Source organism: Procambarus clarkii, chromosome 39 (genome assembly GCF_040958095.1).
Source record: "Procambarus clarkii isolate CNS0578487 chromosome 39, FALCON_Pclarkii_2.0, whole genome shotgun sequence".
NCBI lineage: Eukaryota > Metazoa > Arthropoda > Malacostraca > Decapoda > Cambaridae > Procambarus > Procambarus clarkii.
The window spans coordinates 19,593,384-19,614,707 of record NC_091188.1 but is presented as its reverse complement, the minus strand read 5'-3'; positions in this window follow the sequence as shown (position 1 = coordinate 19,614,707).

Sequence of the window (21,324 nt, the reverse complement as noted above, 5' to 3'; positions counted from 1 at the left end):
TAGATATCTGCGAGGCACTACACATTAAAAAGTCGACACCAGCAATCAACAGCCAATTAATGCACAACTATATTCTACCCACTTCAAGACACCGCACCAATATAGAAGCATCAAGAAATATGGGCCAATAGGCCCTTTGCAGTTACTTCCATTCTTCCCTTTAACTTACAAAGTATTATACCCATTGTTTCGTGTTCTGTCTTGTGTTGAAAGTTTGTTTTCACCTCATCCAAAACTGTTGTAACATATCACCTCACCCAAATGCAGGTATAAAATCGAAGATATTTAAGCTCTGTTCAGTTATAGTTATGTGTGTGTAAACTAAAATCTTTGAAAATGTAATAAGTTTTACGAAACACGCTCAAGTGTCGCGTCAGACTAGAAATAAAAATGAATTTTGGAGAATTGATTTTTAAGTTACCATCAACAGCGAAGAAAAATATAAGAAACATTGAGAAAATTCGTGTTAGAATTATTAATCTTACTTTTCGGTCATATTTAATAATATATATATATATGTGTATATATATATATATATATATATATATATATATATATATATATATATATTTTATATATATATATATATATGTCATACCTAATAGCCAGAACGCACTTCTCAGCCAACTATGCAAGGCCCGATTTGCCTAATAAGCCAAGTTTTCATGAAATAATGTTTTTTCGACTACCTAACCTACCTAACCTAACCTAACCTATAAAGATAGGTTTGGTTAGGTTCGGTCATATATCTACGTTGATTTTAACTCCAATAAAATAAAATTGACCTCATACATAATGAAATGGGTAGCTTTATCATTTGATAAGAAAAAAAATATAGAAAATATATTAATTCAGGAAAACTTGGCTTATTAGGCAAATCGGGCTTTTTATAGTAGGCTAAGAAGTGCGTTCTGGCTACAAGGTACGACATATATATATTTAATATATATATATATATATACATATATATATATATATATATATATATATATATATATATATATATATATATATATATATATATATATATATATAGATATGTGTGTTGTACTTAGTAGCCAGAACGTCGTACTCGGCCTGCTATGCAAATCCCGATTTGCCTAATAAGCCAAGTTTTCCTGAATTAATATATTTTCTCTAGTTTTTTCTTATGAAATGATAAAGCTACCCATTTCATTATGTATGAGGTCAATTTTATTTTATTGGAGTTAAAATTAACGTAGATATATGACCGAACTTAACCAACCCTACCTAACCTAACCTATCTTAACCTAAACTAACAAAACTAAGTGAATATATTATGTTCTTAATATAAAATAATATTAATGATTCAAAAAACTAATTAGAAAGAATGTATTGAAAATAAAGAAAATCACTCAGCCTATTAGGCAAATCGGGCCTTGCATAGTAGACCGAGAAGTGCATTCTGGCTACTAGGTACGACATATATATATATATGTGTATATTATTAAATATGACCGAAAAAGTAAGATTAATAATTCTAACACGAATTTTCTCAATCTTTCGTACATTACGCTTCACTGTTGGAGGTAAATCAAAAATCACTTCTCCAAAATTCATTTTTATTTCTAGTCTGACGCGACACGGGCGCGTTTCGTAAAACTTATTACATTTTCAAAGACTTCACAAATACACAACTGATTAGAACTTACGTCTCTCTGATATTATATCTACATTTGAGTGAGGTGGGAAGGATGATGTGGCATTAACACAAGACAGAACAGGGGATATTAATAGGGTATTAAAAGTATCAACACAAGACAGAACAGAAAACAATGGGTATTGAATAGAAGTGTTTGTAGAAAGCCTATTGGTCCATATTTCTTGATGCTTCTATATTGGAGCGGAGTCTTGAGGTGGGTAGAATATAGTTGTGCAATAATTGGCTGTTGATTGCTGGTGTTGACTTCTTGATGTGTAGTGCCTCGCAAACGTCAAGCCGCCTGCTATCGCTGTATCTATCGATGATTTCTGTGTTGTTTACTAGGATTTCTCTGGCGATGGTTTGGTTATGGGAAGAGATTATATGTTCCTTAATGGAGCTCTGTTGCTTATGCATCGTTAAACGCCTAGAAAGAGATGTTGTTGTCTTGCCTATATACTGGGTTTTTTGGAGCTTACAGTCCCCAAGTGGGCATTTGAAGGCATAGACGACGTTAGTCTCTTTTAAAGCGTTCTGTTTTGTGTCTGGAGAGTTTCTCATGAGTAGGCTGTCCGTTTTTCTGGTTTTATAGTAAATCGTCAGTTGTATCCTCTGATTTTTGTCTGTAGGGATAACGTTTCTATTAACAATATCTTTCAGGACCCTTTCCTCCGTTTTATGAGCTGTGGAAAAGAAGTTCCTGTAAAATAGTCTAATAGGGGGTATAGGTGTTGTGTTAGTTGTCTCTTCAGAGGTTGCATGGCTTTTCACTTTCCTTCTTATGATGTCTTCGATGAAACCATTGGAGAAGCCCTTATTGACTAGAACCTGCCTTACCCTACAGAGTTCTTCGTCGACTTGCTTCCATTCTGAGCTGTGGCTGAGAGCACGGTCGACGTATGCGCTAACAACACTCCTCTTGTACCTGTCGGGGCAGTCGCTGTTGGCATTTAGGCACATTCCTATGTTTGTTTCCTTAGTGTAGACTGCAGTGTGGAAACCTCCGCCCTTTTCCATGACTGTTACATCTAGAAAAGGCAGCTTCCCATCCTTTTCCGTCTCGTGAGTGAAACGCAGCACGGAACTCTGCTCAAATGCCTCCTTCAGCTCCTGCAGATGTCTGACATCAGGTACCTGTGTAAAAATGTCGTCAACATACCTACAGTATATGGCCGGTTTCAAGTTCATGTCGACTAAGACTTTTTGCTCGATGGTACCCATGTAGAAGTTTGCAAACAGGACACCTAGGGGAGAACCCATGGCGACCCCATCTACTTGCTTATACATGTGCCCATCCGGGCTCAAGAAGGGTGCCTCTTTAGTACAAGCTTGGAGTAGTTTCCTCGGAATACTTTCTGGCATGTCAAGAGGAGTACAGGCTGGATCACGATACACTCTGTCGGCTATCATTCCGATTGTCTCGTCCACAGGTACGTTGGTAAACAGCGATTCTACGTCCAACGAGGCTCTTATCCCTGTGGCCCATGTGCCCCGCAGTAAGTCCACAAATTCCTTTGGAGACTTCAGGCTGAAGGCGCAAGGAACATAAGGAGTCAGCAGGCCGTTGAGTCGCTTCGCCAGTCTGTACGTGGGTGTGGGTATCTGGCTAATGATTGGCCGAAGTGGGTTTCCAGGCTTGTGCGTCTTGACATTTCCATACGCATATCCAGGTTTATATTCCCCAATGATCTTTGGCAGGTGGAGTCCGGATTTCTTGGCGTTCACAGTTTCGATCAGTTTGTTGACCTTTGCTTTTAATTCGGCTGTAGTGTCCTTCGTTACCCTTTGGAACTTAGTTTGGTCAGAGAGTATGATGTTCATTTTCGCCAGATATTCGTCTTTTTTAAGAATGACATATATTGGCGACTTGTCACCTCTCCTGACAACTATCTCCTTGTTCTCACGAAGGCTTTTAGCTGCCGCTTTAAGCTCGGGGGACAGTATGGTGCTTCTGTAGTTGCCTCGATTCTTTCCTCCTTCTGCAATAAGTTCTGCTTGTAAGGTTTCTTTGGTAGTGACCTTCTTTTGTGTCTCGAGGTCGAATATGTCGTCCAACAGAATTTCCAACTCTACTTTCCGGGCCATTTCACTCGGTCTGGACATAACATGACAGTTTATGCCCAGATTTAGGAGAGTGACTTGGTCCTCAGTGAGGTTAATTCCTGCAAGGTTCAGGAAGCCATCTCTTGGTCGTGGAATTGCCATAGGTCCTCCATATAATGTTGTTAGTTTCTTGATAATCCTTGTTTCAGTGCTGAGGTGATGTTGGTCTGTGAGGATGTCGAGGTGTTGTTCAATGCGGGTACGGATACTATGGTCGATGTTGCTATTTCTCCACTCGTTTGTAGCATGAAGTAGTTGCGTTTTGTTGTCTTTGATTTCATTCTCGGCCTTGTATATCTGATCACGAATCAGATCCTGGCGATATTTTATCGTGAAGGCTTGATTCCTTGCTGCTGGGTCGTGCACTTTAATATTAGTATATTTTGGTAGCAGTCTTTCCTGTAGACATATATTATTAAATATGACCGAAAAACGAACAAAACGCAACTACTTCATGCTACAACAAGTCGCCAATATATGTCATTCTTAAAAAAGACGAATATCTGGCGAAAACGAACATCATACTCTCTGACCAAACTAAGTTCCAAAGGGTAACGAAGGACACTACAGCCGAATTAAAAGCAAAGGTCAACAAACTGATCGAAACTGTGAACGCCAAGAAATCCGGACTCCACCTGCCAAAGATCATTGGGGAATATAAACCTGGATATGCGTATGGAAATGTCAAGACGCACAAGCCTGGAAACCCACTTCGGCCAATCATTAGCCAGATACCCACACCCACGTACAGACTGGCGAAGCGACTCAACGGCCTGCTGACTCCTTATGTTCCTTGCGCCTTCAGCCTGAAGTCTCCAAAGGAATTTGTGGACTTACTGCGGGGCACACGGGCCACAGGGATAAGACCCTCGTTGGACGTAGAATCGCTGTTTACCAACGTACCTGTGGACGAGACAATCGGAATGATAGCCGACAGAGTGTATCGTGATCCAGCCTGTACTCCTCTTGACATGCCAGAAAGTATTCTGAGGAAACTACTCCAAGCTTGTACTAAAGAGGCACCCTTCTTGAGCCCGGATGGGCACATGTATAAGCAAGTAGATGGGGTCGCCATGGGTTCTCCCCTAGGTGTCCTGTTTGCAAACTTCTACATGGGTACCATCGAGCAAAAAGTCTTAGTCGACATGAACTTGAAACCGGCCATATACTGCAGGTATGTTGACGACATTTTTACACAGGTACCTGATGTCAGACATCTGCAGGAGCTGAAGGAGGCATTTGAGCAGAGTTCCGTGCTGCGTTTCACTCACGAGACGGGAAAGGATGGGAAGCTGCCTTTTCTAGATGTAACAGTCATGGAAAAGGGCGGAGGTTTCCACACTGCAGTCTACACTAAGGAAACAAACATAGGAATGTGCCTAAATGCCAACAGCGACTGCCCCGACAGGTACAAGAGGAGTGTTGTTAGCGCATACGTCGACCGTGTTCTCAGCCACAGCTCAGAATGGAAGCAAGTCGACGAAGAACTCTGTAGGGTAAGGCAGGTTCTAGTCAATAAGGGCTTCTCCAATGGTTTCATCGAAGACATCATAAGAAGGAAAGTGAAAAGCCATGCAACCTCTGAAGAGACAACTAACACAACACCTATACCCCCTATTAGACTATTTTACAGGAACTTCTTTTCCACAGCTCATAAAACGGAGGAAAGGGTCCTGAAAGATATTGTTAATAGAAACGTTATCCCTACAGACAAAAATCAGAGGATACAACTGACGATTTACTATAAAACCAGAAAAACGGCCAGCCTACTCATGAGAAACTCTCCTGACACAAAACAGAACGCTTTAAAAGAGACTAACGTCGTCTATGCCTTCAAATGCCCACTTGGGGACTGTAAGCTCCAAAAAACCCAGTATATAGGCAAGACAACAACATCTCTTTCTAGGCGTTTAACGATGCATAAGCAACAGGGCTCCATTAAGGAACATATAATCTCTTCCCATAACCAAACCATCGCCAGAGAAATCCTAGTAAACAACACAGAAATCATCGATAGATACAGCGATAGCAGGCGGCTTGACGTTTGCGAGGCACTACACATCAAGAAGTCAACACCAGCAATCAACAGCCAATTATTGCACAACTATATTCTACCCACCTCAAGACTCCGCTCCAATATAGAAGCATCAAGAAATATGGACCAATAGGCTTTCTACAAACACTTCTATTCAATACCCATTGTTTTCTGTTCTGTCTTGTGTTGATACTTTTAATACCCTATTAATATCCCCTGTTCTGTCTTGTGTTAATGCCACATCATCCTTCCCACCTCACTCAAATGTAGATATAATATCAGAGAGACGTAAGTTCTAATCAGTTGTGTATTTGTGAAGTCTTTGAAAATGTAATAAGTTTTACGAAACGCGCCCATGTCGCGTCAGACTAGAAATAAAAATGAATTTTGGAGAAGTGATTTTTGATTTACCTCCAACAGTGAAGCGTAATGTACGAAAGATTGAGAAAATTTGTGTTAGAATTATTAATCTTACTTTTTCGGTCATATTTAATAATATATGTCTACAGGAAAGACTGCTACCAAAATATACTAATATGTGTATATATATATATATACATATAAATATATATATATATATATATATATATATATATATACATATATATATATATATATATATATATATATATATATAAAATATATATATATATATATATATATATATATATATATATATATATTTATATATAAGTAGTGTGGATAACGGCATACAGAGGAATTTTGTTTCTGGGAGAAAAATTTCTGTTTGTGGAACAGGGTTTTCAGGTGAATTTAGAAATTCCCGTTTGTGTGTAAAGGTTTTTCAGGTAAATTTAGGCAGTCACAGATTTGGAAGTAAGGAATTCTTATGAGAAAAATAATTTCCGAGATTTTAGAAGTTTGTTAAAGTTCTTATGATGAAAATAAGCAGGAAAATCTTAAAGAATATTTTTAGAAAATAAAGTGTTTGTGTCACAGCATTTCCAGGTAAATTCTACGGACATATTTTGCCTGTTTTCAACATCGGAAATTCCTGTTTGTGAGTAAGGGTTTTCAGGTGAATTTAGAAATTCCCATTTGTGAGTCGGGGTTTTCAGGTTCCAATATCCCCTGTAGTGTGTCAGGTTTTTCAGGTAAATTTGGGGAGTCACAGATGTGGAATTATTGAATTCTTATGAGAAAAATAATTTTCGAGATTTTAGAAGTTTGTTAAAAGTTCTTATGATGAAAATAATGTCATACGAGTTTTGTTAAGAGTTCTTTTGGGAGAAATTCAAATTCGTGTTTATGAGCCAGGTTTTCAGGTAAATTTTGTCAGTCATAGATTTGGAATTCTTATGATGAAATAATGTCATACGAGTTTGTTAAGAGTTCTTATGGGCAAAATTCAAGTCACTGATGTGGAATTAAGGAAATTCTTATGATGAAATAATGTCATACGAGTTTGTTAAAAGTTCCTATGATAAAAATAATGTCATACGAGTTTTGTTAAGAGTTCTTATGGGAGAAATTTTTCAGAGTTCCTACCGATAATAAACCGATATTTAGGCTTTATACATTCAAGTAGGATTCTTACTTATAAACTAGTATATTGCTATATAACTGATTCATTTCCCTGCCCCCTCCCCCTGCATCTCCTGCTCAAACATCACACCCCCTCCCTCCCTCCCCCTTACCTCGCAATCTCTCGCCGCACCTGTGTTTACCTTACGGCCCCAGTCAGACGCTGCCTTCAGGTCACCTCTTTAATCTTATCTTATCTTCTCCATAATATCTGGACCGTCCCTCTCCTTCATATTGTTCATTCATAGTTCCTTTTCATTAAACTAGTCAGTTTTACATATATAAACAAAGTCAGGGTCTAGTTCACGTTCCCGCCTTAGTTTTACTAATACATCTTCTTTAGTATCCAATCATTTTCTTCGAGATTTAAAACACAGCTATTTCAAACGTATTAAAATACAATAATTTTGTTATCGAGCTCCAGCTCCTGTCCCCGCCTTAGTACCCTGTCGTATAATGAGTACTAACAGTCCAATTCCTCTAAAATTTAAATAATCATATTTCAAACGTAGTTCAATACAGTAATTTAGTTACCAAACTCTAGCTCTTGTCCTCCGCCTTAGCTCTCTCTCGTATCTTCGTTAATACCTATTCAAATTCCCCGAAATGTCTACCCGCTGTATTTCAGACATGGTTTAGTAAATGCAAACAGTTACCGAACTCTAGCTCTTATCCTCAGCCTTAGCTCTCTCTCGTATCTTCGTTAATACCTAATCAAATTCCCTGAAATTTATACCTCTGTATGTCAGTCACAGTAAATAAGATCAAGTCAGTTACTGAGCTCCAGTTCTCATCCCCCATCTTACTTCCCTCTCGTGTCTTCGGTAATATCCTATCAATTCCCCTGAAATATTTACCCTCTGTATTTCAGACACCGCAAATAAGATCAAAAACAGTTATCGAGCTCCAGCTCTCGTCCCCACCTTAGTTCTCTCTCGTATCTTTGTAAATAACCCATCAATTTTCCCTGAAATTTTTACCCTCTGTATTTCAGACATAGTAAATATGATATAAACAATTATAAAACTCTAGCTCTTGTCCTCTGTCCGAGTTCACTCCTGTAAATTCATTACTATCAGTCCAAATCCCCCTAAGATTTAAACACTCAACTACATTTTCAGACATAGTAAATAAAAGCCAGTTCAGTTACCGAGTTTCAACTCTTGTTCCCCGCTTATCTCATTTTATACATGTTCTCTATAATCCAACTAAATCACCTGAGATTTAAGATCACCTTACTTCTAACGTAATAAAATTAATCAGGACATTAGCCAAGCTCCATTTCCTCTGTCTTAGATCATCTAACATAATTATATCTGATCAAGTCCCTCTCCAGCCTAACTCTTTATCAGAGTAATCACCTTACCCTTTCCCTCCCTTACCTTCTCATCCCCAACGTATCCAAACCTTCAATAATCATACTGTATTTTCATATTTTCTCTATATTCAGTTGTGTTCTTCACATTTTGTCCATGTTATCTTTGTTCACTCCATGTTCTACAAATGTTCACAGCATGCTCAGTTCAAATTTTTTTCTACCATTTTCCCCGTATGTTCACTATGTTCTTTGTCATATTTTCATGTACATCATATGTTCTCTGTATAACTTTTATACTCAATATTCATGTTCTCGATGTTCTTAGCTTGTTCTTCACATGTTCAGTGTTCATTCTTTGTATTCCCTATGTTCCTTATCATGTCTTCATATTCTCTATAAGTTCATATTCCCTGCATGTTCACTCTATTCATCAACTTTTTCTTACATGTTTTCTGTGTTCACCGTATGTTCACTGTGTTCATTCCCCTTAACCTCAATTTTTTATGTTCTTTGTTTCTTTAAACCAATTTGTTTCTTCCATTCACTAACTAGTTCTTTGTCAAATATTATACAACAATATTATACTGCAATACAGTTCCCTCAACAATTTTAGTCACCCAGTTTTATTTGCAAAACTATGTCAAAGTAATTCTCGTAGTCAACTTAATAGTTCTACCAACCCTGTTCTTAAACAAATCTACACTTTATTCAGTTCCAAATTTACAAAGACAAACCTTTCTTGTAACTTCTTAACTAAAAATCTTTCGCTAATCAACTAAAACATAGTCACTTTCGTCATTTCTCAACTAAACTTATTATCCAATCAACCAAAAATAGTCAGGGTTAATCGCATTCAACACCGTTCTTAACTAAAACAACCTTTCTCTTAGCTAAAAATTGTCAAAGGAATCTTTCCAACACTGTTCATAACAAACTTTATCCATCGTCATTCAACTAAAAATAATAACTTTCATCATTTCCTAACTAATCTTATTCCATAATCAACCGAAAATATCCGTGTTCATCATGTTTCATTGTCATTTCTTATCTAAAAAATTATCCGCCAATCATCAGAAAAGTCATGTTCATCATGTTTTGTCTTTTGCTTAACTAAAAGTATTGATCAGTCAACTAAAAAATAGTTACTTCCTCATGTTTCCCTGTCATTTCTTAACTGAAATATCACTTCTCTCGTCTGAAATAGTCATGTGTAGCCTCTTTCCAACACTGTTCTTAACTAAAGTAACCTTTCACTTCGCTAAAATAGTCATATTCATCATTGTTCCTAACTAAAATTATATGTCGTTAAGTAAGAAATATAGTCAAAGACACTCTTCGAGACATCAAGGACTTACTCAAAGACATCAAAGTTGCACTCAAAGACATCCTTTGAGACATCAAAAACATCCTTTAAGACTTCAAGGGCACTCTTCGAGATATCAAGAAGACACTCTCAAACATTCAGAAAATTTACTCGCATCCTCAAAGTTATTCTCAGTCATCAAAAAGTTAATCTCAGTCATCAAATGTTATTCTCTAAGTAACCTTTCGTTCGTCAGAGAAACTTTCTAAGACATCTTCGTTCATTAAAGTTAATCTCAGAGGCATAAAAGTTATTCTTTAAGACAACAAAGTCATTCTCAGAGTCATCAAAAGTTATTCTCAGAGTCACCTTTGATATTCAAAGAAGCCTTCTGAGACATCCTCGTTCAACAAAAACTGTCCTCAGAGCCATCACAAAGTTAAATACAGTCATCAAAGTTATTCTCTAAGTATCTTTTCGTTCATCAGAGAAGCTTTCTAAGACATCTTTGTTCACCAAAGTTGTTCTCTAAGACATCGATCTTGTTCTCTAAGACATCAAAGATGTTCTCTAAATCATAAAGTTAATCTCTAAGTCACCTTCGTTCATTAGAGAAACTTTCCAATCCATCTTCGTTGATCAAAGTTATTCTCAGAGTCATCAAAGTGATCTCTAATTCACCTTCGTTCTCCAAAAAGTTGTTCTCTAAGACATCTTCGTTCATCAAAGAAACTCTCCTTCTTCCATCATGTTATTCTTTAAGACATCTTCAGTCATAAAATTTCTCTCCAAAATGTAACTAGTTCAGCTTTTCATACCAAACCTCCACTTCTGTTAAAATATATTTTCTTAGTCACTTTACCCTAAAACTGTTCTCTGAACTACACTGCTCAAACCTACGTAACCTATCCTCTCCACCCAATGTTACTTAGCTAATGTAACGTTCCTAAACCTAACTTTACCTATCCTAACATAACTTACCTTACCTTACCTATCTTACCTAACTTACCTAACCTAACCTAACTTATCCTGCTTAACCTAACTTAACCTGCTTAACCTAACTTTACCTATCCTAACTTAACTTACCTTACCTTTACCTATCTTACCTAACTTAACCTGCATAACCTAACTTTACCTATCCTAACTTAACTTACCTTACCTATCTTACCTAACTTAACCTGCATAACCTGCTTAACCTAACTTTACCTATCCTAACTTAACTTACCTTACCTTACCTGTCTTACCTAACTTACCTAACTTAACCTGTATAACCTAACCTGCTTAACCTAACTTACCTTACCTTACCTAACTTACCTAACTTAACCTAACTTATCCTGCTTAACCTAACTTACCTACATTACCTAACTTAACCTGCTTAACCTAACTTACCTTACTTTACCTATCTTACCTATCATACCTAATGTAACCTTACTTTACCTATCCTAACATAACTTACCTTACCTTACCTATCTTACCTAACTTACCTGACTTAACCTAACTTATCCTGCTTAACCTAACTTACCTACCTTACCTAACTTAACCTGCTTAACCTAACTTACCTACCCTACCTAACTTAACCTGCTTAACCTAACTTAACCTGCTTAACCTAACTTACCTTACATAACTTAACCTGCTTAACCTAACTTACATAACTTAACCTAACCTAACCTGCTCAACCTAACTTACCTTACCTTACCTAACTTATCTAACTTATCTAACTTAACCTAACTTATCCTGCTTAACCTAACTTACCTACCTTACCTAACTTAACTTATCCTATCTTACCTAACTTACCTTACCTTACCTATCTTACCTAATTTACCTAACTTAACCTGCTTAACCTAACTTACGTAACTTATCTTACCTATCCTAACCTAACCTAACTTGCTTTACCTAACTTAATCTTACATTCCCAAACTGATGTATCCTAACTTATCTAGTCCAACCAGACATGATCTAACTTACATAATTATTCCTGCTTGTCTTTTGTGTTTCGTCAATCATTGTCTCATATTCATTTACTCATTTCAAGGGTTAATTTGTCAAATGGACATTTTCAATTTCAAGTGTTATTTGTTTAAGATTGGGTGTTTAACCATTTCAAAGGATTTTTGTTATATATGGGAATTTACTCGTTTCAAGGGCTAATTTCTCAAATGGTCATTTTTGCATATCAAGGGTTATTTGTTAAAGTTCATCAAGTTGCTCATAAGTTGTATTTATTATGTTTGTTATCATTTGTTCTTATTCCCCAACCCCTTAACCTAACCTCTTGTAATCTTAGTGTATTTAGTAGGTTCTATCATATGTTCTTATTCCCCAACCCTTTAACCTAACCTTTCAGATGTAGTTTATTGTGTTTTTGACGTGTTTGTTGAATATATTATCCTTTTCATAACCTTTCAGATGTAGTTTTGTTTCTCCTTTGTATATTTTTTTTTACCCACCATCCCACTTAACCTTCTTTCCTTCTTTTACTTTCATTTCAAATATAAGTTCATTCTTTATTTTAGTAATAATAAAATTACAATAGTAAAGAATCAGATCTACTAAGACTTGAAATTGAGAAAAAACAAGAGAGCAAGTGAGTGAGAGCATGACAGGAGAAAAGAGTAAGAGAGAGGGGGAGGAAGAGCATGGGAGCAATAAGACTTGAATTTGAGAAAAAGAAAAACTAAGTGAATGAGAGTGAGGGTGAGAGAATGGGAGCATTAAGACTTGAATTTGAGAAACAAGAGAGCATTTGAGCAAATGTGTGAGAGAGAAGGGGAGGAAGAGAGAGAATAAGGGAGAGAGATAGAAAAGGGGGTTAGAAGGAGTAGGAGAAACAAAGTAAAAGAAGGAAAGAAGGTTAAGTGGGATGGTGGGTAATAAAAATATACAAAGGAGAAACAAAACTACATCTGAAAGGTTATGAAAAGGATAATATATTCAACAAATACGTCAAAAACACAATAAACTACATCTGAAAGGTCAGGTTAAAGGGTTGGGGAATAAGAACATATGATAGAACCTACTAAATACACTAAGATTACAAGAGGTTAGGTTAAGGGGTTGGGGAATAAGAACAAATGATAACAAACATAATAAATACAACTTATGAGCAACTTGATGAACTTTAACAAATAACCCTTGATCTGCAAAAATGACCATTTGAGAAATTAGCCCTTGAAACGAGTAAATTCCCATATATAACAAAAATCCTTTGAAATGGTTAAACACCCAATCTTAAACAAATAACACTTGAAATGCAAAATGTCCATTTGAGAAATTAACCCTTGAAATGAGTAAATGAATATGAGACAATGATTGACGAAACACAAAAGACAAGCAGGAATAATAATGCAAGTTAGATCTTGTCTGGTTGGACTAGATAAGTTAGGATACATCAGTTTGGGAATGTAAGATTAAGTTAGGTAAAGCAAGTTAGGTTAGGTTAGGATAGGTAAGATAAGTTACGTAAGTTAGGTTAAGCAGGTTAAGTTAGGTAAGATAGGTAAGGTAAGTTAGGTAAGATAGGTTATTTTAAGTTAGGTAAGATAGGTTATTTTAAGTTAGGTAAGGTAGGTAAGTTAGGTTAAGCAGGATAAGTTAGGTTAAGTTAGATAAGTTAGGTAAGATAGGTAAGATAGGTAATGTAAGGTAAGTTAGGTTGAGCAGGTTAGGTTAGGTTAAGTTATGTAAGTTAGGTTAAGCAGGTTAAGTTAGGTAAGGTAAGTTAGGGTAAGCAGGATAAGTTAGGTAAGATAGGTAAGGTAAGGTAAGTTAGGATAGGTAAAGTTAGGTAAGATAGGTAAGGTAAGTTATGTTAGGATAGGTAAAGTTAGGTTAAGTTAGGTAAGATAGGTAAGATAGGTAAGGTAAGGTAAGTTAGGTTAAGCAGGTTAAGTTAGGTAATGTAGGTAAGTTAGGTAATGTAGGTAAGTTAGGTTAAGCAGGATAAGTTAGGTAAGTTAGGTAAGATAGGTAAGGTAAGGTAAGTTAAGTTAGGATAGGTAAAGTTAGGTTAAGCAGGTTAAGTTAGGTAAGATAGGTAAGGTAAGGTAAGTTAAGTTAGGATAGGTAAAGTTAGATTATGCAGGTTAAGTTAGGTAAGATAGGTAAAGGTAAGTTAAGTTAGGATAGGTAAAGTTAGGTTAAGCAGGTTAAGTTAGGTTAAGCAGGATAAGTTAGGTTAGGTAAGTTAGGTAAGATAGGTAAGTTATGTTAGGATAGGTAAAGTTAGGTTTATGAACGTTACATTAACTAAGTAACATTGGGTGGAGAGGATAGGTTACGTAGGTTTGAGCAGTGTAGTTCAGAGAACAGTTTTAGGGTAAAGTGACTAAGAAAATATATTTTAACAGAAGTGGAGGTTTGGTATGAAAAGCTGAACTAGTTACATTTTGGAGAGAAATTTTATGACTGAAGATGTCTTAAAGAATAACATGATGGAAGAAGGAGAGTTTCTTTGATGAACGAAGGTGTCTTAGAGAACAACTTTTTGGAGAACGAAGGTGAATTAGAGATCACTTTGATGACTCTGAGAATAACTTTGATCAACGAAGATGGATTGGAAAGTTTCTCTAATGAACGAAGGTGACTTAGAGATTAACTTTATGATTTAGAGAACATCTTTGATGTCATAGAGAACAACATTGATGTCTTAGAGAACAACTTTGATGAACAAAGATGTCTTAGAGAACAACTTTGATGAACAAAGATGTCTTAGAAAGCTTCTCTGATGAACGAAACGATACTTAGAGAATAACTTTGATGACTGTATTTAACTTTTTGATGGCTCTGAGAACAGTTTTTGTTGAACGAGGATGTCTCAGAAGGCTTCTTTGAATATCAAAGGTGACTCAGAGAATAACTTTTGATGACTCTGAGAATGACTTTGTTGTCTTAAAGAATAACTTTTATGCCTTTGAGATTAACTTTAATGAACAAAGATGTCTTAGAAAGTTTCTCTGACGAACGAAAGGTTACTTAGAGAATAACATTTGATGACTGAGATTAACTTTTTGATGACTGAGAATAACTTTGAGGATGCGAGTAAATTTTCTGAATGTTTGAGAGTGTCTTCTTGATATCTCGAAGAGTGCCCTTGAAGTCTTAAAGGATGTTTTTGATGTCTTAAAGGATGTCTTTGAGTGCAACTTTGATGTCTTTGAGTAAGTCCTTGATGTCTCGAAGAGTGTCTTTGACTATATTTCTTACTTAACGACATATAATTTTAGTTAGGAACAATGATGAATATGACTATTTTAGTGAAGTGAAAGGTTACTTTAGTTAAGAACAGTGTTGGAAAGAGGCTACACATGACTATTTCAGATGAGAGAAGTGATATTTCAGTTAAGAAATGACAGGGAAACATGATGAAGTAACTATTTTTTAGTTGACTGATGAATACTTTTAGTTAAGCAAAAGACAAAACATGATGAACATGACTTTTCTGATGATCGGCGGATAATTTTTTAGATAAGAATTGACAATGAAACATGATGAACACAGTTATTTTCTGTTGACTATGGAATAAGATTAGTTAGGAAATGCTGAAAGTTATTATTTTTAATTGAATGACGATGGATAAAGTTAGTTATGAACAGTGTTGGAAAGATTCCTTTGACAATTTTTAGCTAAGAGAAAGGTTGTTTGCTAAGAACGGTGTTGAATGCGATTAACCCTGACTATTTTTGGTTGATTGGATAATAAGTTTAGTTGAGAAATGACGAAAGTGACTATGTTTTAGTTGATTGGCGAAAGATTTTTAGTTAAGAAGTTACAAGAAAGGTTTGTCTTTGTAAATTTGGAACTGAATAAAGTGTAGATTTGTTTAAGAACAGGGTTGGTAGAACTATTAAGTTGACTACGAGAATTACTTTGACATAGTTTTGCAAATAAAACTGGGTGACTAAAATTGTTGAGGGAACTGTATTGCAGTATAATATTGTTGTATAATATTTGACAAAGAACTAGTTAGTGAATGGAAGAAACAAATTGGTTTAAAGAAACAAAGAACATAAAAAATTGAGGTTAAGTAAGGGGAATGAACACAGTGAACATACGGTGAACACAGAAAACATGTAAGAAAAAGTTGATGAATAGAGTGAACATGCAGGGAATATGAACTTATAGAGAATATGAAGACATGATAAGGAACATAGGGAATACAAAGAATGAACACTGAACATGTGAAGAACAAGCTAAGAACATCGAGAACATGAATATTGAGTATAAAAGTTATACAGAGAACATATGATGTACATGAAAATATGACAAAGAACATGGTGAACATACGGGGAAAATGGTAGAAAAAAATTTGAACTGAGCATGCTGTGAACATTTGTAGAACATGGAGTGAACACAGATAACATGGACAAAATGTGAAGAACACAACTGAATATAGAGAAAATATGAAAATACAGTATGATTATTGAAGGTTTGGATACGTTGGGGATGAGAAGGTAAGGGAGGGAAAGGGTAAGGTGATTACTCTGATAAAGAGTTAGGCTGGAGAGGGACTTGATCAGATATAATTATGTTAGATGATCTAAGACAGAGGAAATGGAGCTTGGCTAATGTCCTGATTAATTTTATTACGTTAGAAGTAAGGTGATCTTAAATCTCAGGTGATTTAGTTGGATTATAAAGAACTTGTATAAAATGAGATAAGCGGGGAACAAGAGTTGAAACTCGGTAACTGAACTGGCTTTTATTTACTATGTCTGAAAATGTAGTTGGGTGTTTAAATCTTAGGGGGATTTGGACTGATAGTAATGAATTTACAGGAGTGAACTCGGACAGAGGACAAGAGCTAGAGTTTTATAATTGTTTATACCATATTTACTATGTCTGAAATACAGAGGGTAAAAATTTCAGGGAAAATTGATGGGTTATTTACAAAGATACGAGAGAGAACTAAGGTGGGGACGAGAGCTGGAGCTCGATAACTGTTTTTGATCTTATTTACGGTGTCTGAAATACAGAGGGTAAATATTTCAGGGGAATTGATAGGATATTAACAAAGATTTGAGGGGGAAGTAGGGTGGGGGACAAAAGCTAGAGTTTGATAATTGTTTGGGTTTACTAAACTATGTCTGAAATACAGCGGGTAGAAATTTCAGGGAATTTGATAGGATATTACCGAAGACACGTGAGGGAAGTAAGGTGGGGGATGAGAGCTGGAGCTCAGTAACTGACTTGATCTTATTTACTGTGACTGACATACAGAGGTATAAATTTCAAGGAATTTGATAGGATATTACCGAAGACACGAGAGGGAAGTAAGGTGGGGGATGAGAGCTGGAGCTCAGTAACTGACTTGATCTTATTTACTGTGACTGACATACAGAGGTTTAAATTTCAGGGAATTTGATTAGGTATTAACGAAGATACGAGAGAGAGCTAAGGCGGAGGATAAGAGCTAGAGTTCGGTAACTGTTTGCATTTACTAAACCATGTCTGAAATACAGCGGGTAGACATTTTGGGGAATTTGAATAGGTATTAACGAAGATACGAGAGAGAGCTAAGGCGGAGGACAAGAGCTAGAGTTTGGTAACTAAATTTCTGTATTGAACTACGTTTGAAATATGATTATTTAAATTTTAGAGGAATTGGACTGTTAGTACTCATTATACGACAGGGGACTAAGGCGGGGATAGGAGCTGGAGCTCGATAACAAAATTATTGTATTTTAATACGTTTGAAATAGCTGTGTTTTAAATCTCGAAGAAAATGATTGGATACTAAAGAAGATGTATTAGTAAAATTAAGGCGGGAACGTGAGCTAGACCCTGACTTTGTTTATATATGTAAAACTGACTAGTTTAATGAGAAGGAACTATGAATGAACAATATGAAGGAGAGGGACGGTCCAGATATTATGGAGAAGATAAGATAAGATTAAAGAGGTGACCTGAAGGGAGCGTCTGACTGGGGCCATAAGGTAATCACAGGTGTGGCGAGAGATTGCGAGGTAAGGGGGAGGGAGGGAGGGAGGGGGTGTGATATATGAGCAGGAGATGCAGGGAAATGAATCAGTTATATAGCAATATACTAGTTTCTAAGTAAGAATCCTACTTGAATGTATAAAGCCTAAATATCGGTTTATTATCGGTAGGAACTCTGAAAAATTTCTCCCATAAGAACTCCTAACAAAACTCTTATGACATTATTTTTATCATAAGAACTTTTAACAAACTCGTATGACATTATTTCATCATAAGAATTTCCTTAATTCCACATCAGTGACTTGAATTTTGCCCATAAGAACTCCTAACAAAACTCGTATGACATTATTTTCATCATAAGAACTTTAACAAACTCGTATGACATTATTTCATCATAAGAATTCCAAATCTATGACTGACAAAATTTACCTGAAAACCCTGGCTCATAAACACGAATTTGAATTTGTCCCATAAGAACTTAACCAAACTCTTATGACATTATTTTCATCATAAGAACTTTTAACAAACTTCTAAAATCTCGGAAATTATTTTTCTCAAAAGAATTCCATAATTCCACATCTGTGACTCCCCAAATTTACCTGAAAAATCTGACATGCTACAGGGGATATTGGAACCTGAAAACCCTGACTCACAAACAGGACTTTCCGATGTTGAAAACAGGCAAAATATGTCCGTAGATTTTACCTGGAAATGCTGTGACACAAACACGATATTTTCTAAAAATTTTCTTTAAGATTTTCCTGCTTATTTTCATAATAAGAACTTTAACAAACTTCTAAAATCTCGGAAATTATTTTTCTCACAAGAATTTCTTACATCCAAATCTGTGACTGCCTAAATTTACCTGAAAAACCCTGACTCACAAACGAGAATTTCTAAATTCACCTGAAAACCCTGTTCCACAAACAGGAATTTTTCTCCCAGAAACAAAATTCTTCTGTACGCCGTCATCCACACTACTTGTGTGTATATATATATATATATATATATATATATATATATATATATCCAGTTTATATATATAGATATATATATGCAGAATAACCACATGTGAAGATGATCTTCATTCTACTCATCTTCACTCTGCTTTGCTCTGATGAAGTCAAATTAGCCAAAAACGCGTTAAGCATTCTCTTTTTTTCACATGTGGTTATTCTGTATACTTGGATCAGTGTTTTGTGATAATTATTGCATATATATATATATATATATATATATATATATATATATATATATATATATATATATATATATATATATATATATATATATGTCGTACCTAGTAGCCAGAACTCACTTCTCAGCCTACTATTCAAGGCCCGATTTGCCTAATAAGCCAAGTTTTCCTGAATTAATATATTTACTATAATTTTTTTCTTATGAAATGATAAAGCAACCCTTTTCTCTATGTATGAGGTCAATTTTTTTTTATTGGAGTTAAAATTAACGTAGATATATGACCGAACCTAACCAACCCTACCTAACCTAACCTAACCTATATTTATAGGTAAGGTTAGGTTAGGTAGCCAAAAAAAGCTAGGTTAGGTTAGGTTAGGTAGGTTAGGTAGACGAAAAAACATTAATTCATGAAAACTTGGCTTATTAGGCAAATCGGGCCTTGAATAGTAGGCTGAGAAGTGCGTTCTGGCTATTAGGTACGACATATATATATATATATATATATATATTTTCCCCCACCATACCCAACCGCGACCTCCCTGTGTCCCCCCCCCCCCCCAGGCTACGTCCGCTCAGCGCCCGCCGATGTCGCAGGTCACGACTGACAGCCAGGCTTCTCTCAGCCAAGAGGAGCCATCAATAGACGATAGGTACGGCACGTGCTTAGAGTGTGACAAGGTGTGAAAACTCAAGCGTAACGGAGATGTGCGCAAGCATGCTCACAACGGAACCAATTTTCCGGGTATGTGGCGCCCTCCCAAATTGAGTATCAATCAAGGCCCCACACCAGCAGTCAGGAAAAACACCTCCAACAGCTCCATTTCGACTGAGAATGTGCTGGAAGTCATCAAAGCAACATCGGTTGGATCCTTGCAGCACATCCCTAAAGCTGCCCGGCCCCAGGCAGCAGGCCAAATTATCCAGCCTCTTGAAAAAGGTTAATGACTCCCCCGGAACCATCCAAGCATGCCGCAATCTTCTCCTGTTTGGAAACTTATGCCTAGCTGTCCCTGCAAGGAGAGAGAAATCACTAGCTTCCTCAGTCATTATGGCTATAAATAGTTTTCCTAGAGAGGACAACCAGGCACCCCTCCCCACCCATGCCAAAAACACCCCCCCCCCCCCACCTCCCCAGGTATCAACAGACGAACCGAGGCATCCAAAATCAGAGCAGCAGTCAGCAAGAAAATAGAAGGCAACACAATAGGGGCAATCAGAATCATCACCAGTGAAGAGACAGTTGCCACCAGGGATGCCAATACAGCACAAGCCCTGAGGGAAAAACACCCACTCAGAGCTCCTCGTGACGACAGTGTTCCCCTAGTCAGTGTCACCAGAGCAGAACCCCTGTGTGTGCTCGAATCTGTGGTGCATAAAGCAGCTTTATCCTTCCCACAAGGATCAACAGGTGGGTTCAAAAGACTAAGACCCAACCACATCAAACAAATGCTCAATGCTGTACTGGGAGACATTGCACAGGGCCTCCTGGTGGAACTAACTAGATTCGCTAACACATGTCTAGCTGGCAACATGCCAGAGACTATACGGCCTCTCTTTCTTGGCGCTACCCTCTGTGCCCTGAGGAAAAAAAGATAGAGGAATCAGACCGATAGCTGTGGGCAATTCACTCTGGCTCCTCGTCGCTAAGGCTGCTACTAGAACAGTTAGTCAGGCAGCAGCCGACATGCTGAAGCCAAAACAGCTTGGGTTTTGCATTCCTCAATGGTGTGAAGCAGCGGCTCATGCAGCTACAGCCTACATTGCCAACATTATGGATGAAAAAGCCCTGATAAAACTGGACTTCAAAAATGCTTTCAATCTCGTTAGAATGGATGCAGTACTCAGTGCGGTTCATCGCCTTTTTCCCTCCCTCTACTCATTTGTAAACTCATGCTACAGCAAGAATCTAATTCTGCTATTTGGGGAACATGAAATTGAATCACAAGAAGGTGTCCAATAGGGTGACCCCCTTGCTCCTTTTCTTTTTTTGCCTAGTCATCAAGGAAGTCACTGATAACCTGTCCAGTGAGCTCAATATTTGGTTTTTGGATGATGGTACTCTAGCCGGCTCCCCAGCCTCACTCTTGGACGACATAAGTATAATTCAGGAGCAAGGAGCAAGTCTAGGCCTGACCCTGAACTCTTCCAAGTGCGAAATAACCTCCACCAACCAGCACATAATAGAGCAAATAAAGGTTGTTTTGTCTGATATTCATATAACC